This window comes from Ovis aries, chromosome 2 (assembly GCF_016772045.2).
Source record: "Ovis aries strain OAR_USU_Benz2616 breed Rambouillet chromosome 2, ARS-UI_Ramb_v3.0, whole genome shotgun sequence".
Lineage (NCBI taxonomy): Eukaryota > Metazoa > Chordata > Mammalia > Artiodactyla > Bovidae > Ovis > Ovis aries.
Window position 1 is genome coordinate 119,124,126 of NC_056055.1, and position 23,837 is coordinate 119,147,962.

The 23,837-nt window shown below is 40.6% G+C and overlaps 2 protein-coding genes across 3 annotated transcripts in view; both read right to left on the reverse strand.

The window, feature by feature from the left end:
* C2H2orf88 (chromosome 2 C2orf88 homolog) overlaps positions 1–19,290 on the reverse strand; it is a 42,811-nt gene extending 23,521 nt beyond the window's left edge. The window contains exon 1 of the mRNA XM_042243623.2: positions 18,977–19,290. The gene's annotated coding sequence lies outside the window, so the exon portion shown is untranslated. The remainder of the gene's footprint in view (positions 1–18,976) is intronic.
* The window catches only part of PMS1 (PMS1 homolog 1, mismatch repair system component), a 474,998-nt gene that overhangs the window by 23,521 nt on the left and 427,640 nt on the right, over positions 1–23,837 (reverse strand). The gene's annotated exons all lie outside the window — the stretch shown is intronic.

A 23,837-nucleotide genomic window follows, 5' to 3' on the forward strand; every position in this document is an offset into this window, starting at 1 on the left:
ATATAAGACTTTCACAAGACGTTACAGAAAACATTCATGATCTTGGGTTTGACAAAGAGCTTCTAGATATGACACCAAAAGCATTAACCATAAAAAAAAACCTGATAAACTTGACTAAAGAAAAATTGAAAACTTTTGTTCTGAGTAGAACACAGTTAAGGAAATAAAAAGATGAGCCCCAGATGGAGAAAAAAATATTTGCACATCATTTGTCCAACAAATGACTTCAATCTAGAATGGTCAAATACCAAAAGTCAACAGTAAGAAAACAATCCAATTGTTAAGGATGTGTAACAGAATTTTCACGCAAGACATCATCTATGGATGGCAAGTAAGTACATGAAATGAAAGTGAAATTGCTCAGGCATGTCTGACTCCTTGCGACCCCGTGGACTGCAGCCTACCAGTACATGCTCAACAATACTGACCATTTGAAGAATGAAAACCATGGTATGATACATCTGTACATCTATTAAAATGGGTAACATTAAAAATATGCAATACCAAGTGCTGGTAAGTATGCAGAGCAATTAAAACTTTCATAATTGCTAGTGGGAATGGAAAATGGCACAGCTACTCTGGGAAACAGCTTAGCATTTCTTATAAAGTTGGAATATCCACTTATCACATAACCCAACACACCTAGGTATTTAGAGGAATGAAATTTGTGTTCACATAAAAAGCTTTATGTAGTAGATATTTATCCCAGTTTTATCCATGACTGCCAAAAATCGAAAGTAGCGAAGATGCTGATACCAATATGGATGACTCTAAAAGCATTATGCTGATTGAAAGATCCCAGTCTTAAAAGGTTTCATGTTGCATGATTTTATTTATTACATAGTGCATGATTCTGGAAAAGGCAAAACTATAGGAACAGACAACAGATGTGGTCTTTAGGAGTCAGGGTAAGAGGAGAATGTGACTACAAAGAGGCAGCAAAAGGGAACCTTTTGGGGGTGTTAGAACTGTTATGCTTACTTAACTTATACACAGAGTACATCATGAGAAATGCTGGGCTAGATGAAGCACAAGCTGGAATCAAGATGCTGGAGGAAATATCAATAACCTCAGATATGCAGATGACACCACCTTATGGCAGAAAGCAAAGATGAAAGTGAAAGAGGAGAGTGGGAAAGCTGGCTTAAAACTCAACATTCAAACAATGAAGATCATGGCATCTGGTTCTGTCACTTCATGGTAAATAGATAGGGAAGCAATGGAAACAGGGACAGACTTTATTTTCTTGGGCTCCAAAATCACTGCAGATGGTGACTGCAGGCATGAAATTAAAACACTTGCTCCTTGGAAGAAAAGCTGTGACAAACCTAAATAGTGTATTAAAGAGAAGAGACATTACTTTGCCAACAAAGGTCCATCTAGTCAAAGTTATGGTTTTTCCAGTAGTCATGTATGGATGTGAGAGTTGGACCATATAGAAAGCTGAGCACCGAACAACTGATGCTTTTGAACTGTGGTGTTGGAGAAGACTCTTGAGAGTCCCTTGGACAGCAAGGAGATCCAACCAGTCCATCTTAAAGGAAATCAGTCCTGGAAATTCATTAGAAGGACTGATGCTGAAGCTGAAACTCCAATACTTTGGCCACCTGATGCAAAGAACTGACTCACTGGAAAAGACCCTGACGCTGGGAAAGATTGGAGGCGGGAGGAGAAGGGGACGACAGAGGATGAGATGGTTGGATGGCATCACCAACTCGATGGACATGAGTCTGGGCAGGCTCCAGGAGTTGGTGATGCACAGGGAAGCCTAGCATGCTGCGATGCATGCAGTCGCAAAGAGTCAGACACGACGGAGCAACTGAACTGAGAACTGTTGTGTATCCTGATTGTCATAGCAGTATATGAATCTATACATACATCAAAACTCATAGAACTATTCACCAAAATAAAGTCAGCTTTGCTGTATGTAAACTAAAAATTAAAAAGGTGTTTTCAAAACAATATCACCATTATATACTCATTAGGACTACTAAAATTAAAAAGCCTAGCAATGCCTAGTGTTGGTGAGGATGTGGAATGCATATATTGTGGTGTGAGTGGAAAACAGTACAACCACTTTAAAGAACTAAACTCGCCATTTTATTTCTAGGTATTTATTTATGACAAGTGCAAACATGTCTGCAAAAAAAACTCTAGTCCAGTGTTCATAGCAGCTTTATTCATAATACTGAAAGCTGAAAACAAATGTCTATCAATAGGTGAATGGATGAGTAAACTGGGATATCCATAAAGTAGAATACCACTTGTCAATACAATCCATGCCGCAACATGGAGGAATCTCAGAAATATGTTGGGCCAGATACAAAAGATTGGTCACATTTATATGAATGAACAGTACTAATCCTATGAATGGAAATCATAAGAGCAGTTCTTTTGAGTGGGAGTTGGTAAGGACTGCTTGGAAGGAGGCATGAAAGAAATGTGTAGGTTATGGAAATGTTCTATATCTTGACGGAAATGTCAAGTGCTTTGATTTGAAATAATGTCAGAAGAGAAATCAGTTTACAAATTGGATATGATGGTCCTTTGTCCTTAACAGTATTGTTCCTGAACTTATAGCTAATGGGAGTGGAGTGGGGAGAGGGATAGACAGCCTTTCTAAAGAAATGGATTAGTGATACCCCATTCCCTACAGTACAGTCTTTAGTTTGAGTACATTATCTTGATTATCTACAGGACCAAAAAATATCTAAGTGGTAAAATATTTATGCCACCAACTAGGTTTAGTGATACTGCTTCTAACATGGATAGAATATTCTACAGTTATCACTTAAGTTCATTAATTTATATCATGTTTACCATCTGCTTCCTTCTAACTAATAGAACCAATCAGCAGACAGGCCTGGATATTTCCACTTGCAGAGGAAACTGACCCAGAGAAGTCACACTTCCTAGTGTGAGCTCCCATTCTTAATTACAGGTTCTTCTGAGAATAACAGTTGCTCCAATAATACTTTATCTTATAATTTTTAAGTGTTTAACACTTATAGGTTTCAAGTGTTAAACATCCTCCCCCTCTTGAATTTACAGAGCCTCCCTCCCCACCTCTAGTTTTGAAGTTAATTCTGACAAAGACCAATACAGCTTCTTCCGAGGCTCTCCTGTTACTCTCTGCTCACTGGCCTAGTTTGTGATCTGGTCTCCATCAGCAGGGACATTATAGCTCAGAGCTTCCCAGGCTCCCAGAGACCACTATCTAGGACTAGCTGTCAACTCTGGTCTTCAGGGCCTATCTTTGATAAAATGACACTGATACATTCATGTCATTGGGTAATCAACTGGTCCAGTAACTGTCTAATGGAATTTCTTATCATCACATGCTTAGAAAAGATGTACTTGCCCTGACAGAACAGGATTGGTAATCCTATATCTTTGTTAATCAGATTGTAATTCTGTGGTTTTTTTGGAAGAGTGATCCTGAAAGGAAAATCAGAGCCAAAAACAAAAAGTTTATGCTACTTCTGTTTATAACAGCTATTCGAACACTTGACAGACATGGTAAAAAGCAAAAATAGAGAGTTTTCTGATCGTCTTGTTGTTGTTTAGTTGCTAAGTTGTGTCCGACTCTTTGTGACTGTGTGTACTGTAGCCCTCCTGGCTCCCCTATCCATGAGATTTCCCAGGCAAGAATGCTGGAGTAGGCTGCCATTTCCTTCTCCAGGGGATCTTCCCAACCCAGGGATCGAACCCATGTCTCCTGCATTGTAGGTGGATTCTTTACCACTGAGCCACCAGGGAAGCCCTCCCTGTTGGTGTCTAGTAGTGTTAAGATTTGGTGCTTTCACCACTGTGGCCTGGATTCAGTCCCTGGTTGGGGAACTGAGATCCCCCAAGCTGTGTGTCATGGTCAAAAATAAATAAAATTACAGATGTGAATAAAGAAATGTGAATAAAATTACCTTAAAGGCAATGAAATCCCAACCTGTATGTCACTGAAGAATAAGCTTTATATAATTTCAGTCTCCTCTAATAAGACAGTCGATTCATAATGAAGCAATAGTTTCAACAGTGTTCACTATTAATGCATGCTAATAGTTGGGCAGATATAATTGGCCTTCTAAGGATTGGCCTTTAGGATGAGCTCTCCTTAAGTTAATTCTTAGACTGCATTATTCATCTGGCAGGTTAGAAAGTTACCACAGCTATCAGTTAAAGGTGTGATGTATTTAACGCTGGATGTTAGCAAAGAAAAGTGTTTTGGCTCTCTTGTCATTGTAACTGGCTGATACGGAAGTGTAAGTATAAAATGTTTTTTAAAATACACTTTTCAAAAATACTGAATATCAGTTTCTTTTATACTATAGTTTAACATCTTAAGATGCATAAAGAGTTGTCAGTGAGAACATTCTTCAACCATCTAGCCAGTATTTAGTGAGTTTCTGTGTGTTCAGGACCAATATCCATCAATATAAGTGCTTTCAAAATGTACTTAACAAAATAAAATCAAAGGGAAACAGAGTGAGAATGAGATGACAGCTCACTCAGGCTATAATTAGTGCAAATGCCCAGAAAGGACCCTTCGCATTATCTTTGTCCCAGTATGTGAAGTGGCCATTTGTTCGTGCCACTGCCAGCAAAAATAAAATACAAAGATGCCCCCCACCCCGCCCACCATTCCTTCCCCAAATCCCAACACTTATATGTATACACACACACATACATCAGAGTCACACATAAAGAAAGCCCCTTTTACTTGGTTCCCTCCATGCTAATGTAATGTAATGTTAGTCGCTCAGTCATGTCCTACTGTTTGCAACCCTATGGACTGTAGCCCCCCAGGCTCCTCTGTCCATGGGATTCTCCAGGCAAGAACACTGGAGTGGGTACCCACGCCCTTCTCTAGAGGATCTTAGTTCCTTCAAATAGAAGATGCAGTTTACAGCAGCTCATTCTGTATATTTCATCTTGAAGCTGTAGCCCTCCATCCTGGATTCAATGTCATCAGATTGAGCCTGGTAAGTAAGCTCCTTGGGAATACATCAGGGAAGGTTCGCCAAAAAGCTTAACTTAAATATGAAAGTGAAGGGAAAGTAAAGTCACTCAGTCATGTCCAACTCTTTGTGACCCCACAGACTGTAGCCTGCCAGGCTCCTCCATTCATGGAATTTTCCCAGCAAGAATACTGGAGTGAGTTGCCATTTCCTTCTCCAGGGGATCTTCCTGACCCAGGGGTTTAACCGGGTCTCCCACATTGCAAGCAGACTCTTCACTGTCTGAGCCACCAGGGAATCCCCAACTTGAATATGAGTGGAGCCAATACACACAGCTCTATCAGAGAAAAAACACAAAAACTTCCAAAATCTGCTCTGAGAATGAACAGGCTCCTAAATCCTTGAGAGTCCTTCTTAAATACTAGATTAACAGAAATGGTTATTACTGTTGTCCTACTTTATTTCATATTCTAAGCCTTTAAACAGGTTTTAAGGTTTTGTATCTCAAGCTATAGCTTTAAATGGGCCCTAGCCCTGAATTAATGCAAAAATCTATATAATAAAAACCACATCGTAGTCTTTAAAAGCTGAGTGAATATACTGTCTTTCAAAGTTTAATGCAGTTAATTGAAATGCCAATTCTTTAAAAATATAAAGTTCATTAAAAAAATAACCAAGTTCCTAACAGCATGTTTGTCATTGTTTGTTCTGTAATAACGGATACTAAGAGTATATTTTCCTTCTTGTAGAGGTCCGTGAAAATCAGACAGTTAACAGAGGACTCTGTATTGGTAATACTGACTCTAAATTCTTAACCAGATCAAATGACACCCGCTAGACTGGCAAGCAGAAACGGACTCAAATGTAATACTCTCATGAAAAAGTAAAGGCTAGAAAAGCTAGCAGATGTGATTTTGGTCCATCTGAAGGTCACCTAAAGGGCACTACTGTACAGTCTTGGAAACTGAGTAGCTGGTTTCGTCCTCAGACACACAGAACACACGCTGTGTGCAGCTGGTCTTGAGCAGGCTGTCACAGGGGCTCTTCGTGAAGTCACACGTGGGGCCAACTCTTCCCAGTGGAGAGGCAGAGGAAACAACATTGAGAAGGGAAAGGATGGCATCTGAGAGTCTAATAAACCTGAGTAGAGCTGTGCGGTGTCTTTTTCTGTAAACTGGGAATCTACCTCAGGTGTCCATGATAAAAATCATGTGCGCTTCTACACTTGGAGCATCTAGAGCTGCCTGGGAACAGGGAAGGTGTTCAGTAAGATTTCTTTTCCTTCTCTCTCTTAGATTGTCTCCTAAATCTACTAAAATCAAATTATTAACTATTTTAAGTGCTTTAGACAAATGGATAAGAAAGACAATATCTGTGTCTCTTTTCATGTCTCACATATAGGGTCATGTTTCAGAATTATAATTAGGGAAGAGAATTACAACCCAAGAATGCTGACAGTCATTTGGGATATTAAAGAGTTGTCAGGTGGCCGGTCTATGTCAGGTGTCAATTACCAGGTTCTCCAGGTGGTGACAGGAAACGGGCTTTGTTCTGGGTGCAAGTCTCCTCCACCTGACCAAGCCTATTTATGACTATAAATATTGAACTTCAGTCTCCAGCCCTGTAATCTACACCCCTGTAGAAAATGACAGGTAGCTCCTGATCAACTAGTTGAAGAAACCTGATCTAGATCACCAAGATGGTAAACATTTAAACTTTATATTCTGTACTCGTCTCTCGGTCATGTCATGTTCTAACTCAACGACACAACTGTACTAATGGCACATGAATTAAGTTCTGTAAAATTCTTCAGCCAGTTCCTTAAGCAACTGTTGCTAAATGGAGGTGGGGAGTGGTGGGTACTGGGTGACTGAGCCCAAATCAGAACATGAAACTAAAACACAAAACACAAAAATGAATGTTCAGTCCTCAATTCACTGCAATCTGAAACCCATGATCCACTCATTCTTATATACTAAGCCAATTACTGAATCCATAGATGCCTATATCACATTTGTAAACTGTTTTCTGTTCTAAAAGGGCTTTCTTTTTTTTTTCCCCCCTTCTAATTCACACGGATCTTTTCTCTTTACAGAGTGACTGATTTTTAAAAAATTAATATTTATTTTAATTGGAGGCTAATTACTTTACAATATTTAGTGGGTTTTGCCATACATTGACATGAATCAGCCATGGGTGTACATGTGTCCCCCATCCTGAACCCCCTCCCACCTCCCTCCCCATCCCATCCCTCTGGGTTGTCCCAGTGCACTGACTTTGAGTGCCTTGTTTCATACACTGAAGTTGGACTGGTGGTCTATTTCACAATACATATGTTTCAATGCTATTCTCTCAATTCATCCCACCCTCGCCTTCTCCCACAGTCCAAAAGTCCGTTCTTTATATCTGTGTCTCTTTTGCTATGTCACATACAGGGTCATCATTACCACCTTTCTAAATTCCATATATTTTTGTTAATATACTGTATTGGTGTTTTTCTTTCTGACTTACTTCACTCTGTATAATAGGTTCCAGCTTCATCCACCTCATTAGAACTGATTCAAATGCATTCTTTTAAATAGCTGAGTAATATTCCATTATGTATATGTACCACAACTTTCCTTTTTTAAAAAATTTATTTATTTTAATTGGAGGCTAATTACTTTACAATATTGTGGTGGTTTTTGCCATACATTCACATCAGCCATGGGTGTACATGTGCTCCCCATCCTGAACCCCCCTCCCACCTCCCTCCCCATCCCATCCCTCTGGGTCATCCCAGTGCACCAGCCCTGGGTACCCTGTCTCATGTATCAAACCTGGACTGGTAATCTATTTCACATATGATAATATACATGTTTCAACACTATTCTCTCAAATCATCCCACTCTTGCCTTCTCCCACAGAGTCCAAAAGTCTGTTCTTTACATCTGTGACTCTTTTGCTATCTTGCATATAGGGTCATTATTACCATTTTTCTAAATTCCATGGATATGCATTAATATCCTGTATTGGTGTTTTTCTTCATGACTTACTTCACTCTATAATAGGCTCCAGTTTCATCCACCTCATTAGAACTAATTCAAATGCATTCTTTTTAATGGCTGAGTAATATTCCATTGTATATATGTACCACAGCTTTCTTATCCACTCATCTGCCTATGGACATCTAGATTGCTTCCATGTCCTGGCTATTATAAACAGTGCTGCAATGAACATTGGGGTACATGTGTCTCTTTCGATTCTGGTTTCCTTGGTGTGTATGCCCAGCAGTGGGACTGCTGGGTCGTATGGCAGTTCTATTTGCAGTTTTTAAAGGAATCTCCTCACTGTTCTCCATACTGGCTGTACTAGTTTGCATTCCCACCAACAGTGTTAAGAGGGTTCCCTTTTCTCTGCACCCTCTCCAGCATTTATTGTTTGTAGACTTTTGGATAGCAGCCATTCTGACCGGTGTGAGATGGTACCTCACTGTGGTTTTGATTTGCATTTCTCTGATAATGAGTGATGTTGAGCATCTTTTCATGTCTTTGTTAGCCATCTGTAAGTCTTCTCTGGAGAAATGTCTGTTTAGTTCTTTGGCCCATTTTTTGATTGGGTCATTTATTTTTCTGGAATTGTGCTGCATGAGCTGCTTGTATATTTTTGAGATTAAATCTTTGTCAGTTGCTTCATTTGCTATTATTTTCTCCCATTCTGAAGGCTGTCTTTTTACCTTGCTTATAGTTTACTTCATTGTGCAAAAGCTTTTAAGTTTAATTAGGTCCCATTTGTTTATTTTTGCTTTTACTTCCATTACTCTGGGAGGTGGGTCATAGAGGATCCTGCTGTGATTTATGTCAGAGAGTGTTTTGCCTATGTTCTCCTTTAGGAGTTTTATAGTTTCTGGTCTTACATCTAGGTCCTTAATCCATTTTGAGTTTATTTTTGTGTATGGTGTTAGAAAGTGTCCTAGTTTCGTTCTTTTACAGGTGGCTGACCAATGTTCCCAGCACCACTTGTTACAGAGACTGTCTTTTCTCCATTGTATCTTCCTGCCTCCTTTGTCAAAGATAAGGTGTCCAGAGGTGCATAGATTTGTCTCTGGGCTTTCTGTTTTGTTCCATTGACCTATATTTCTGTCTTTGTGCCAGTACCATACTGTCTTGATGACTGTGGCTTTGTAGTATAGCCTGAAGTCAGGCAGGTTGATTCCTTCAGTTCCATTCTTCTTTCTCAAGATTGCTTTGGCTATTTGAGGTTTTTTGTATTTCCATACAAATTGTGAAATTATTTGTTCTAGTTCTGTGAAAAAATACTGTTGGTAGCTTGATAGGGATTGCATTGACTCTACAGAGTCAATGCTTTGGGGAGTATACTCATTTTCACTATATTGATTCTTCTGATCCATGAATGTGGTATATTTCTCCATCTATTAGTGTCCTCTTTGATTTCTTTCATCAGTGTTTTATAGTTTTCTATATATAGGTCTTTGGTGGCTTGTGGGATCTTAGTTCCTCAACCACAGACTGAACCTGCACCCTTGGCAGTGACAGCACAGAGTCCTAACTACTGGACTGCCAGGGAAATCCCCCAGATAGACCCATTCTTAAGTGTCCATCCCAAGTACACTTCCAGTGTAAAGGCCTTCTCACTACCTGATAGTACTCTTATCAGGTAGTTTCCATAACATAGTTATCTTTGTCACTGTACTTTTCTCATTCTGCTTGTTTATAAGTGTGCTAGACTCTTGAAGGCAGACAAACAGCCTTCTTAAATTCTCTATGAAAGAAGATGGGTAATAACTAATTGTTCATCTCTGTATCTCACTCTTATATGCCTAGCACAGTGAGGGGCGTCCATAACTGATGTAAATAATTTAAGTTTAGATATTTTAAGTAAAAGTCCAATACTCTTAGCAACAGAGTATGTATAGTCCTGAGTTACAAATGATAACCCAGTGTCTGGAGTTTTTCAGAGTAAATTACCCATCTATCTCTATTTCTGTTGAGCATATTTCATTTGCATTTTCTCTTTTCTTCTTTTCCTGGTATCTTATAAGTGAATTTATACAACAGAGAGGGATTATTTTTCCTCAGTTTACAAAACACATTGATGTATAACTCTGTAAGTAAGCAGCTTAACTATCCTACCTTGGGAAGCATGTGACCTTGATGATACTGTATGACAAATCAAATGCACTGCCTGGTCTAACATCCATATCTTTTGATTCTAATTTCAGGGATTTTGCTAGATCACAGTGCTTTCCTTTCACATCTCATGACTTGTGCTAATTCAAATAATTGCCTAATTAAGGAACAATTTATTTTATAAACCCAATCTTCTAAAGAACTCTCCCGCAGGTAAGATAAGACTATAGCCCCAAGTGATAACTTGATTTTGAGAGACTTTGAAGCAGAGGTACTCATCTAAGCTGTATTCAGATTCCTGATCCACAGGAACTGTGAAATAAATATATGTTTGTCATTTTAAGTAATCAAGTTATAGGATAATTCATTATATGAAAATAACTTTAAAAATATTTAGTAGCTTGAGAAAATGTTCATATGTTCATTTTTTAAAATTACCAGTCAAATGGTTATTTATCCATAGCAAAAACTATGGATAAATGAAAAATGAAAAAAACTCAGGCTATAAATAACAAAAATATTGCTTAAAAACAGACTGTGTACTCACATATTTGTTATTTGAACCAATAATTTCCTATAATATTTCTATTTATTGAAAATATTTTCAAGACTGTTATAAGCCTGCCTTGTAATATCATATAATCTTACTTGTAATTAGCATTTAACTAAAGAAATGACACCAAACATTGAAGATATTACCGTCTGCTGCCTAAAATAAAGAAAAATTTGCAAAGATTAGAAGATTCTTCCAAGTCTCTAGAACTTATAGTTAATTTTTAAAAGCAGAAGACTATAATATACATGTATGATTCTAATTTTTAAAATATATATCGTTTTAAAAGAATAGAAAACAGGGCTTCCCTGGTGGCTCAGTGGTAAAGACTCCATCTGCCAATGCAGGAGATGTGGGTTGGATCCCTGGTCCAGGAAGCTCCCACATGCTGTGGGGCAGCTAAGCCTATGCGCCACAACTGCTGCTGAGCCTGTGCCCTAGAGCCCGTGTTCCACAGCAAAGAAGCCACAGCAGTGAGAAGCCTGAGCACTGCAGCTGGAAAGCAGGGCCCACTTGCCACAACTAGAGCAAAACCCATGTAGCAACAAAGGCTAGCACAGCCAATAAATAAATAAAATTTTAAAAGATGGGCTCAACTCTATGAAGGATTTTTTTAAAAAATAGAGAACAACAAGTGTTTCTCTTTGGATGGTGGAATTACAGGTAACTTAAATTTCTCCTTTGCACTTTTTTCTGCTCCCCAGTTTTTCAAATGCATATATTATTTTTATCATCAAATATATCTTTTTTAAGAAAGTCAAACTGATGATTTGATGTAACACATTTTAGCTGCTTCAAACCAAGATTTAATGTGAATAAAAGACTCAATCATTTTGTGAAGAGAGAGAATAATAATAGCACTGAACCCATATCAAGATGTGACTTCCCTGGTGACTCAGACGGTAAAGTGTCTGCCTACAATGCAGGAGACCTGGGTTGGGAAGATCCCCTGGAGAAGGCAGTGGCACCCCACTCCAGTACTCTTGCCTGGAAAATCCCATGGGCAGAGGAGTGTGGTAGGCTACAGCCCATGGTGTCACAAAGAGTCGGACATGACTGAGCGGCTTCACTACACTACATATCAAGATTTAGGGGATAGCACTCAATTAGCAAGTAAAAAGTCAATAATATATCTAAATTTCTTTTTTAAAAAAAGATGAATAAGCAGCTTTGATGCTGAGAGTCAGATGAGAGTTAAGCAGACGCAGTCTTCAGACACGGGAATGAGTCTGTGCGGGGATATGACAGATGTGCTCCGTGGTACTGGTCCAGAAGTTCAGGGTTTACTAATAAATAAGAACATCAAAGAGCTGAGCAACTCTTCTGTCTCCCATAAACTCAATATTTATCACCTATGATTTACCTGGAGAAGGCAATGGCAACCCACTCCAGTATTCTTGCCTGGAGAATCCCAGGGACAGAGGAGCCTGGTGGGCTGCCGTCTATGAGGTCTCACAGAGTCGGACACGACTGAAGCAACTTAGCAGCAGCAGCAGCAGCAGCAGCAGCAGCATGATTTACCCAAATATGCTTGAATCTTACATTCTAGCCCACATCAACTTCGAGGATTTTTTCTAGGTACAGTATAAAGTGTGTTTTCTATTAAAGCTTAACGTACAGGGAGAAGGGGAAAATTGTTTCAGGTTTTAGGACTTGGTAAAATTAATTTTTGTTGAGCCATTTCTCACTTCTCTGAGTGCAGACAGGTCATTCATCCAAGACACAGACGAAGTTCCTTTGAAAAATGACACCTTGATATTATATAATATTAAACCTAAAAGGCTCCACTAAACAAAATGACTTTACCCTCAAAATCAATGCATAAAATCTTTTTCTCACAGAGTTTTCTTTGAACCTCATGAGCTTAAGGAGAGAAATTTATCATGCACAGCAAACTTGTGCCATTCTGTACTCAGAAAAGTCAGAAAAACCAATAGATTCTAACTAGAGACCTCTTCACATGACTTCTGTCTAAAAAAAGGTAGAGGAATTTAATTAGCAGTGCAACCACAGGAATTTTTCTTTTCTTCTTTGAGACTCTGCTTCCTCATCTTTATACTAAATGTAATAATGCCTGCCCCAAATTCATCGGGTATAGTGATAACGAAAACCAGAAAGCACCATAGAAATGCAGCAGTTATTTTGCTATTATTATTACTAAACTGATAAGGAGGTAAAAAGAAGGAAGAAAACACTGTGAAAAGGAAAAGATGACTGTTGAGTAGATTATGTTGGGTAACTCACATTTCCTGGTTCTGAACAGTTCTTCCAATCTCCTCCACAAAAATCTACCCATAAGAAACACATCAGATACCTCAGTCTCAAAACTTCCCTTAAAGGTGGAAGCCATATACTCCAAAACAATTTTAAAATATTGATCCTTGCGGAATTACATTTCACTGTGACTGCATATCCCGTTCTAGTGGGATGGATGGTAGGTCTGTCAGTCTCTTTCACAACCTATGAGTTCACAGAGGGTAGACACTTTGCCTTAGTCAAGTCTGAACCTTAATATGTAGTGTCTAATCAAGGTTGGTCCAAAATACCTAAATCTTAATCATTTTAATTGATCAAATAATCTTAACTGACATTTTTTTCGGAGCCATTACATTTTATTTATCTCAATTGTCATTAAGGAATTTGAGAGAGATTAGAGTTTGTCACCCCAAAATTTGCCACCCTGCCCAAGCCTTTTTTGAGCCAAAGGCAATTAGGCCTCTGCCCTCCAACTTTTTGTCCAAAAGCAGGGCAAAAGCACCTTTGTAAAGGTGTCTCACTCTCCTATACCAAGAAGAGTGCCACTCTGGAGACAATTCTCTGCAGAACAAACAACCCTATTTATCATATATTTCCTAGCCACCTTCACAGAACTCACTGTCATGCCCTTTTCTTTAGCCTCTTTCCACACTTTAATATCCTTTGTTAAGATGGTATGTAAGTCTGCAATTTTAATCATCCCCTTGAAACATGATTTTTGTGAACTCTCATGCGTACAGAGGCAATTAATTCCTTTCTCCTGTTAACTATTCTGATTTGCAGGCCCAGCCAATGACCCTAAGAGAGTATATGATCTTTTTTTTCTTCCCTACATAATCAAAATAAGTTAGTCCTTATGTAGTGAAGCCACCTCAAATATTTTAGAACAAGTAGGAGGCATAAATAATGAGTGTTAAGTGCTATGCACTGAATTAAATTCCAGGCAGCAGTACACATAATTTTGAATAACTAAAAGAACCGTTATTCATATGTAGAGACATGAGAAAACATGGTATCCAAATCCACTTGGACTCTAGGTCAAATGACCAAGAATTCTGAAAGCTTTGCTATTTAAATTTTTGTACTGTTCTCATGATACATATACAACACTACTAAGAAGTGATTATAGAGTGATTATACCCTAGTCTCTGTAGCTGATGATACAGTATTTTAGGATGGGCAGTGGAGGTAAGGTACGGCAGAGGTACATTTAAACATTTCTAAAAAATCTTCTTTTTACCTAGTGGATTTAATTTCTCACTAATCCAAGGACACTTCCTCCCCCATCAAGATATTATCCTTACCACAAACACACACACATCCTCATTTTCTCCTTCCGACTTTCTCTTGGTTGAAAAACAGCACCTGCCCTGTATCTCTACCCTGTATCTCCAGCACCCTTTCCCTCTTCCCTGTATAAACCAAATCTGTGCCATCTTTAAGGCCAGAGGAAATGCCATCTCCTTCGTGCAGACCTTCTGAAATTCCTCAAACCGTTACCCAGAATTCTTCTTGAACTTGTGTCCAGCCTATTAATTTATAAGTGCTGCTTCCTCAAATGAGATCAAACATTCCTCAAGGGCAGGAGCAATTTCTCCTTTTGTTATTTGGCAGAGAACAGTTCTCTACCTAAAGGCACTTAATGAATGCTAATTAAGGTTTGGCTAGACCACCTAACCTGCTTCTTGAGAAATTTGTATGCAGGTCAGGAAGCAACAGTTAGAACTGGACATGGAACAACAGACTGGTTCCAAATAGGAAAAGGAGTACGTCAAGGCTGTATCTTGTCACCCTGCTTATTTAACTTATATGCAGAGTACATCATGAGAAACGCTGGACTGGAAGAAGCACAAGCTGGAATCAAGATTGCTGGGAGAAATATTAATAACCTCAGATACGCAGATGACAGCACCCTTATGGCAGAAAGTGAAGAGGAGCTAAAAAGCCTCTTGATGAAAGTGAAAGAGGAGAGTAAAAAAGGTGGCTTAAAGCTCAACATTCAGAAAACGAAGATCATGGCATCTGGTCCCATCACTTCATGGGAAATAGATGGGGAAACAGTAGAAACAGTGTCAGACTTATTTTTGCAGGCTCCAAAATCACTGCAGATGGTGACTGCAGCCATGAAATTAAAAGACGCTTACTCCTTGGAAGAAAAGTTATGACCAACCTAGATAGCATAATCAAAAGCAGAGACATTACTTTGCCAACTAAGGTCCATCTAGTCAAGGCTATGGTTTTTCCTGTGGTCATGTATGGATGTGAGAGTTGGACTGTGAAGAAGGCTGAGTGCTAAAGAATTGATGCTTTTGAACTCTGGTGTTGGAGAAGACTCTTGAAAGTCCCTTGGACTGCAAGGAGATCCAACCAGTCCATTCTGAAGGAGAATCCCAGATCAGCCCTGGGATTTCTTTGGAAGGAATGATGCTAAAGCTGAAGCTTCAGTACTTTGGCCACCTCATGCGAAGAGCTGACTCATTGGAAAAGACTCTGATGCTGGGAGGGATTGGGGGCAGGAGGAGAAGGGGACGACAGAGGATGAGTTGGCTGGATGGCATCACGGACTCGATGGACGTGAGTCTGTGTGAACTCTGGGAGATGGTGATGGACAGGGAGACCTGGCGTGCTGCGATTCATGGGGTCGCAAAGAGTTGGACACGACTGAGCGACTGAACTGAACTGAACTGAACTGATTTATCAAATATGCATGTGCTTCAAGGTGTGTTAGATACTGGGGATAAAACAGTGAGACTCCATGTAGTTCTGCCTCTTTCAGGACACTTGCAGCGAGCTGAAGCCACACCCTCACAGCAGGGTTAGGGCCAGTGTATCCTTCGCCCAGTGTAATGCTCCAACTGCTCTGAATTAGAACAGCTCTAAGCTGGGCGTTCACGCTCCAGTTTGCAGGACTCTTGTCATGCTCATGTCTGGAACCCATCCAGCTTCACCAGTCTATGTTACCCTCAAAGCCCCTTGTGAAACATCCTTTATTTCACAACTCTTAACTTATAAGGAGTAAATTCTTAAAGTGCAGGCTCTTACTATATCATATATTGACTAGTAATTTATTACTCCCTAAACTTTCAACATGATAATGTAGTATTTCTCCACCACCATTCTGTTCGTATCAGTCTTACTATGGAAAATAGGCTCCAGTTTGATTAAAAAAAAAGAAATCCCCAATCCAAGGCAGATGGTATATTAATTAATTAGGGAAAGGAAACAGAACTGCTCAGCAATTGTTTAGCTTTCTTAAAAGCAAATGATCTTTAAGCTGCAAAGTACAGAAGAAACCTCAATGCACAAGCAGAAGAGGTCACTTTAAAAGAATTCATGTCTTCAAAATCTGGTGAATCACATTCCAGAGAGAATTGGCAGATGTAAGCACAAAAATATTCTGACAACCTCAGAAAAACATGGAGAAGGAAGGCAGTCTCAAGAGACTAGAGATTGAAACACACTTTTTCTCCCCTAATTAAAAAAGTATTCAAAATTGAAGGAAAGAATTAGAATTCCTAGGCAAACCAGTTAATTTAATACCAATCTCCAGCAAAATTCAAGATTTAATCAGAAAACAGGGTGAAAAATACTGAGGGTTTCAAAGAACTAGGACTTTACTGAGAATCAATCATTTTAAAGCTAATATCATTTACTTTTGTGATGGATCAGAGAATTTTTTATTTTTAGCAAAGCATTTGATTAAAATTATTTTCATAATGTCTGTATGAAGAAGACTGATCTGTAGGCTAGAAGAGTTTAATCTGAAAGACAGTGTTAAATTCAGTGGATTAATTAGTCTCAGCAATACCTACTGAGAGCCAAATACATCTTCCCAACCAGTACTGTAGTTGGCACTTTCAATACATTACTTTGAATTCTAATAATTACCTGAAAGGCAGAAATTCCTAACCTCAATTTATTGATATGGAAAAGAAGTTTCTCATGGTCACAAAGCTAGTAGCCAGGCTCCAAAACCAGGATCCCAAAGTCCACATCTTTCTATGTGCCACAGGCTTCTACAGATGCCACATGCCGAAAGGACCTGTCGCATGTATTATCAATGATACAAATGTCTAGTGAACAAACTCACCACATGCGCAGGTAACACAAAGCCAGAGGCAGGGTGAGCATGCTGAAAGCCACAGTCAAGACTGAAACACATCACCGGAAAAGACCCTGATGCTGGGAAAAACTGGGGGCAAGAGGAGGAGGAGGCGACAGAGGATGAGATGGTTGGATGGCATCACCGACTCAATGGAGCAAGCTCTGGGAGATGGAGAAGGACAGGGAAGCCTGGCGTGCTGCAGTCCCTGCAGTTCCAAAAAGTCACACAGGGCTTAATAACTGAACAACAATAACAAGCTGGGAATGGGAGAGAGACTTAAAGTAACAGACGACAAGAGAAAAAGTGTTCATCGTCAAGAAGTTAACTGCATAATTTAAAAATGAATAAAGCCTACCTAGACAGCAAAGTATGTGTGTTGGGGGTGGGGGTGGGGGGTGTGTGGATAGTGGTAGTGGTGAGTTTTTTAGTCAACTTTGTTGTATTTACTACAACAGCCGATTAAAAATCAGATGATTTTTTTTGAAGATAGGAACTCATTGCAGTCTGTACTGTTCAGACTAGACTGCATTTTTAAATTCAATTTGGGACTAAGGATCTTTAGCACAGAGAAAGGTCTTAAGTAAGGGGAAACAAAATGAATATTATTTAGTGACGATAAACATTTACTAACTTCTAGACAACTATGATAAGTACTTTATGAATATTATCTAATTCTCACAAAACCCCTATCATTCCTATTTTACAGATGGGGAAGCCAAAGCTGTCAAGTAAAGGAGACAAAAGTCTTACTCTAAACCATTTTAGACTTTCCATTTCTTAACAATTTTTTGGTCACAAACTTTTTCAGATGGATGAAAGTCTTAGATCTCTGCTGAAAAATTCTACGTATAATTTCACAGGCTAGAGAGCTATTGGCAAAAGCAGGACTAATGAGAAGCTGGTCCAAGGAAGCAGTTGTCAGCTCAGTGTCAACAAGGCCTTGCTGACAATAACAGAAAGGAGGGACACTCACAACGCAGTGAGCCTCCTGTCACTGAAGCGCCCCCGCAAAGTGTGGCCAGTCTGTCAGGACAGCAATAGAAGGAATGTTAAAATGGACCGGAGGTTGGTCAGTGATTTTAAAGTATCCTTTTGTTGTAAGACCGTGGGCCTAATAAGTAATTTTTGTTTGATGGCAACACAAAGAAGTTAAAAACTGAAGTTATGGCTTTAACAGACTATTCTGCTGAATACCTAAACATTCGTTATTTCCCACTTATATATGGTATCTATATCAAGTACTTGAAAACTACCTCATCCAAATATTAAAGGTATATTCAACTGTTGATCCTGATGTGATTTATACACTGTCATAATAAAAATAGACCCTTTATTCCTCTGAATTCTTCACTAAAATATTCCCTAAGATAAACAGCATAAATCTCCGATCCGAAAACGATGGGGTCTTTGATGAAAATGTTTACTATTTCCATAAGAGATGGGGAGCGGGCAGACGGGACACAGGAGAGAAATAAACTCTAATTGTTCTGCTCTGCTTCCCAGACCCCTTCGCTAACAGCCAAAGGGTCTTACCGCCAGCTCTGCTTCATTTCCCACTTGCGATATAATGCACCTCCAGATTCAGCCTCCCACAGCTCCAACCGGAGCTCACAGTTTGCTCCTGACATGCCATTCGGAGCATAAGCCTGACAGCTCGGCATACAAATTAAACGTTCACAGGCAAATCTTTTACCTGAAAATCTTCTTCACGCTTCAGGTAAGGAGGAGGGAAGAAGGTGAAACTGCAATTTATTAATGCAAAGCTTTGAATCTGGGGGCTGAGAACAAGGGGGATGGGGGCGGGGGCTAAGTTCTTAATTAGGAGCCGGAGACACGAGGCTCTAGCAGGCAGCTGGCCAAGAAAGGTCCGGTTTAATCAAAGCCTCCTGCAACTCAGATTTCTGTCACTCAAAATCAAAAAGGCAAAACGGAGGAGCAGAGGCCGACGGACAGGTCGCCCACCTCTCAGGAGTTCACTTACACGACAGGACCGGGGCAGGCGCGCGCCTCTCTGGCGTCTGGCTGGCGGCGGGGAGGGAGCAGGCATCCGAGGCGGGTGGGCGTCAGGCCGGGCGGGAGCTGAGGCCGGGCCCGGAGCGAAGTGCGGTCCAGCTGTGCGGGCAGTGGCGCCGCCTTCTCGCCAGCGGCCGGCTCAGTCAAGTGGCAGCGTTTGGAGGACGGGGTGCCCTTCGGCCACGCTCTGGGCTCCTCCTCTCGCCGCTGCCGCCGCCGCCGCGCCCGCCGCGCGCTCCAGAAGGGTTTGCGCCCAGCGCCCGGCTGGCCGGCCCCGCAGGTGGCGGCGGAGGGGCGCGCTCGGCTCCAAGGCACGCCCTCTGCGGGCGGCACTCCAGCGCCCGGCGGGGCGGCCTGGGCAGCGGGGATCGCGTCCTCAGGCGCTGGTCGGGGGCGAGGGCGGAGCTGGGCCGTGAGGCTAGCGGTTTCGGCCACCACCCTCGCGCCCACCCTCTATACACTATCCAGACTGCGGCTGTCCCCGACCCCAGCAGGAATGAGAGCCCCAGATTTCAAAGACAACGTAAACGAGCAAGTCACTTCACTCCCCTGGCCCCTGATTTGAGCCCCCAGGGCTGCTAACTCTGGGCTCTGCCCAGGTGAAAAGAGGGTTTGGTCCCTTGCGGGGCTGTGGGGAAAACAGGAGCCCACGTGCACAAACCCAGCAGCCTCACCGAGGTCTTCCCAGCTAAGGGTTCCAGCGCCCCGGTCCAGGCTGAGCAGCCAAACCCACTTTGACCTCAGAACCTCACACCCTGCAAGCCTAGGTCAGGGACTCTGCCCTTCCTAACTAGCGTGCACACTGAGTATGCGGAGCAAAAGTGCTTGATGTCATAAAAAGGACACATCCATTTGGTACTTCTCTATCCAGAAACACTCAACATTTTCCAAGCATGTTTCTCCTTAAAACACCACTAAAAAAACATCCTTTACTAGCTCTTTTTGGTGCTTAAGTCTCTATCTCAAAACATGGCCATAATTCAGTGGTCTTTCCATGCACATTCCCGGTGATGCCTTTATCTTTCCAGCATGATTCCTGGCAACGATAAAAGCCCCAAAAGAACTACAGAAGAACCATTATTTTAGTTATGTTCTACAACGGATTAGTCATGCACAACTCACACTTGAAGAGACTTTGGTGATAACTTCACCTGACTTCTTTACGTAACAGGTGAGGACAGAGGCCCAGAGTCCAGTGGCAAAACTAAATATGAAAAAGAAAGGCTGGAACCTACACAGCTCACAGTCTGTAGATTAACATGAAGGTTAGCTCTTTAGAGGTATAGTAAAGAATATGCCTAGATTGCAGAGTGGTGGAGAAGCATAAATTATACAAAATCTAAATGGTTCAGACTTTTTTAGACTTTAAATGAATCAAACATTCCTACTTGCTACAATGCTTAAATTAACTAAAGTAACTTTTATACACAGAGACAGTAGCTCAGGAACACAATTTTCCTTCAGTATAATATTGATGGAATTGGAGTAGTCACATTCTGACACTTTTAGAATATGAAATACTTCTGTTAATTGATTTGTCTGATCAGCATTAATTTCTAATGTATACCAGTTGACCACACTAAGATAAAACAAGTATTTAGTTCCATATATTTCAGGCATATCATGCTAAATAGTTAGGATCAAATGCAAGGTTCCACCATTAGGCCTAACTCTTCCCTGAAGGTGTCACTGTTTGCCCTCCCTCTTCACACTTTAAGCCTTTACCAACTTTAGGCTGCAGTGATCCGTGAGAGACCTCTGGGTTCCACACTGAGAGATCAGTGTTAGTTCATGGTGTGCTCAAGGTACACACAATACCGCCATACAGCCAGACACCGAGATATGATAGTCACGAAGTAACTAAGGAAGTTCAGTTCAGTTCAGTCGCTCGGTCGTGTCTGACTCTTTGCGACCCCATGAACTGCAGCACGCCAGGCCTCCCTGTCCATCACCAACTCCTGGAGTTCACCCATACCCATGTCCATTGAGTTGGTGATGCCATCCGGCCATCTCATCCTCTGTCGTCCCCTTCTCCTCCTGCCCTCAGTCTTTCCCAACATCAGGGTCTTTTCAAATGAGTCAGCTCTTTGCACCAGATAGCCAAAGTATTGGAGTTTCAGCTTCAACATCAGTCCTTCCAATGAACACCCAGGACTGATCTCCTTTAGGATGGACTGGCTGGATCTCCTTACAGTCCAAAGGACTCTCAAGAGTCTTCTCCAACTAAAGAAGAGCTATAAGCAAACCAGCCAGTCAATATATACCAGTGGATAGAGGACAGCGTATACTGCAAAATGTAAATCATAAGAGGTCAGCGAAAAGTGAGTTAGTTTTGATTAGGTCATGAGACAAGCATAGAATTTTAATTGTTGCAAGAAGATGTGTAGTTGATGCTATATCCACAGGGGTGGCAAAGAGCCTGGAACACATATGAATGGGAAGAAAATGAATCCATGAGAAACAGCAAGGCCTGGGGCCCACTGATGTCAAACTAGGGTGATTTGTTTAAAGAAATAAATCAGCCACTGAAAGTTCTTAAATTGTAAATTGATGTAATAAAAATTGTCCTTGACTAGAATAGATTTAGGATTAATTTGGCAACTCCAAGTAATTAGGTAGAGATTTGTAACACAAGCCAATCATTCTGCAGAAATCCAGATGGAAAAATACCATGACCTGGCGTACTATAATGCCTGAGAATGAAAAAATACTCATAGAAGATGCTTTGTTATGTTCCCTTCATAAACTTTATCTGTGGTTATTCTTGACAAGATCTGAACTACCAAGATCTGAAACACTTAAAGCTTACTGGAGTTTAAGTATTACTTAAGTATACACTGAGTTTTAAGTATTTCAAGTAATAAGAAATTTGCTCAGGCAATAAAAAGTATCTACCATGTACATATTTCTAGAGTGGAGTTGAAGCAATCACTCAGTTTGCTCAGTAAAAATAAGAGTGTTATTCCCTGGTGGTGCAGAGATTAAAGTGTCTGCCTGCAATGTGGGAGACCTGGGTTCAATCCCTGGGTCGGGAAGATCCCCTGGAGAAGGAAATGGCAACCCACTCCAGTATTCTTGCCTGGAGAATCCCATGGACGGAGGAGCTTGTGGGCTACAGTCCACGGGTCGCAAAGAGTCGGACACGACTGAGCGACTTCACTTTCACTTTCACTTCAGCTGAGTCTGAAATTACTGGAATTTGAGAAAGGCTTTTGTTTTGAGAACTTAACCTTTTTGTAATGAACACTGATTACATTTGGAGTTAGAAAAAAAACCCAGTAAGACAGTTTACATTTTGAAAAGAAAAGTTGAATAGTTTTAGGCCACCTCTAAGAAACCATGAGGTCTCTTAGACCATGGGGTCCTTGTTTAGAAATTAGCTACTAGTTTCAATAAAGTTTTAGCTAGTACAGTTTTAGCTTCTTTATCAGGTCTTGCTTGACCTTCAGTAAAATATTTTGGACAGTATTTTCACTATTTACCTTAAAATTTTTTTATTTACATGTTATAATAGAGAATTAGAATTATTGGTACAAGAGGCAATTTATGGATAACCTATGACCTAAGCCAAAGGAGCTAGATGCTTTAAATCATTTCATTGGCTTCTCAGAGTTCCTCCTATGACCTCCACCTAATGTGCTACTTGCAACTGAGCTAAATTGATCATCTCGAATTAACGATGAGCTTCCAATTAAAAGCGGTTACTGGGGGCCCATCTATTTCCCAGGAGAATGCCTAGCTCAAAAGAGTTCAATTTCTGGGACATTACTACTTATTCAGATCTTGAATTACTCAGTCTTTATGGACAAGGAAGTTCAACACACATAATCTACAGTCAACGTTACAGATTCCTAACCTGATTCCAGCCTGATCTAACAGCTGAGATCAACTTGACAAGTCTAAAGAGACCAAAGAGTGAATTTACCCAGGGTAAAGCACAACAGAACATCTGTACAACAACCGCCTTATCTGTTTTATGCATGGATCTCAGCCCCCGTTTCCTCCAGTGCATAAGACCAAGACCACCCCTCCTATTACTGTGAGTCAATCACAGCCTGAGCTACTAAGCTTTAGGGTCTCTTTCTGGCTGAGATGACCCCACCCTTCTTGATGTCAGCTGCTATGCATACAACTCTAGCTTTCAGTTGCTTCTTTGGAGGGATGTACCGCGTAACTTCTGTTCCTTTCTTGTGAGGCCACTCTACATTTCAATTTGTTATTTGAATTTAGCATGGCTATGTGTTTAGAGAGTGATGAGTCACGTACCAGTTCAGTCCCCCTTTTGCTAGAATTGGAGGCCCCATTTGCTCTTCAGCATACTCCAGCCTGGCTTCTATTCCAGCCACTCTTAAGATGCCTGTTCCTGCCAGTCACCAATGTTTCCTGCATCATTAAATTCAAGGGACATTTCTTAGGCCTTAATTTTTAGGGCATTCGTAAGAACTGAAACACTGAAATATGATGCTGATTTCCTTCCTGTGTCTCTAACTGCTCCTAGTCTTCTGATTAATCTAAATACTGTTGTCACCCCGGGTCGGGTGTAGGTTCTCTTCTTTCTCTGCAATATTTCTTCTGAGGACCTTATCCATTTGCACTGCTTTCATATCATCCTCCTGCCAGCCCCCAAATTTACATGTTCTGCCTTGGAGGCCTAACAGGCACCTCAACTTTAACATGTCAAAAACAGAACACTTGACACCGTTTCTCCAAATAAGTTTCTCCTCTGGTCTTCTCCAACTCAATAAATGGTAACTAGTGGCTATGAATAAAATCAAACTTAGGAGTCATTTTCAGTTCTCCTACTTCTATATCCCTCGTCCCATTATATA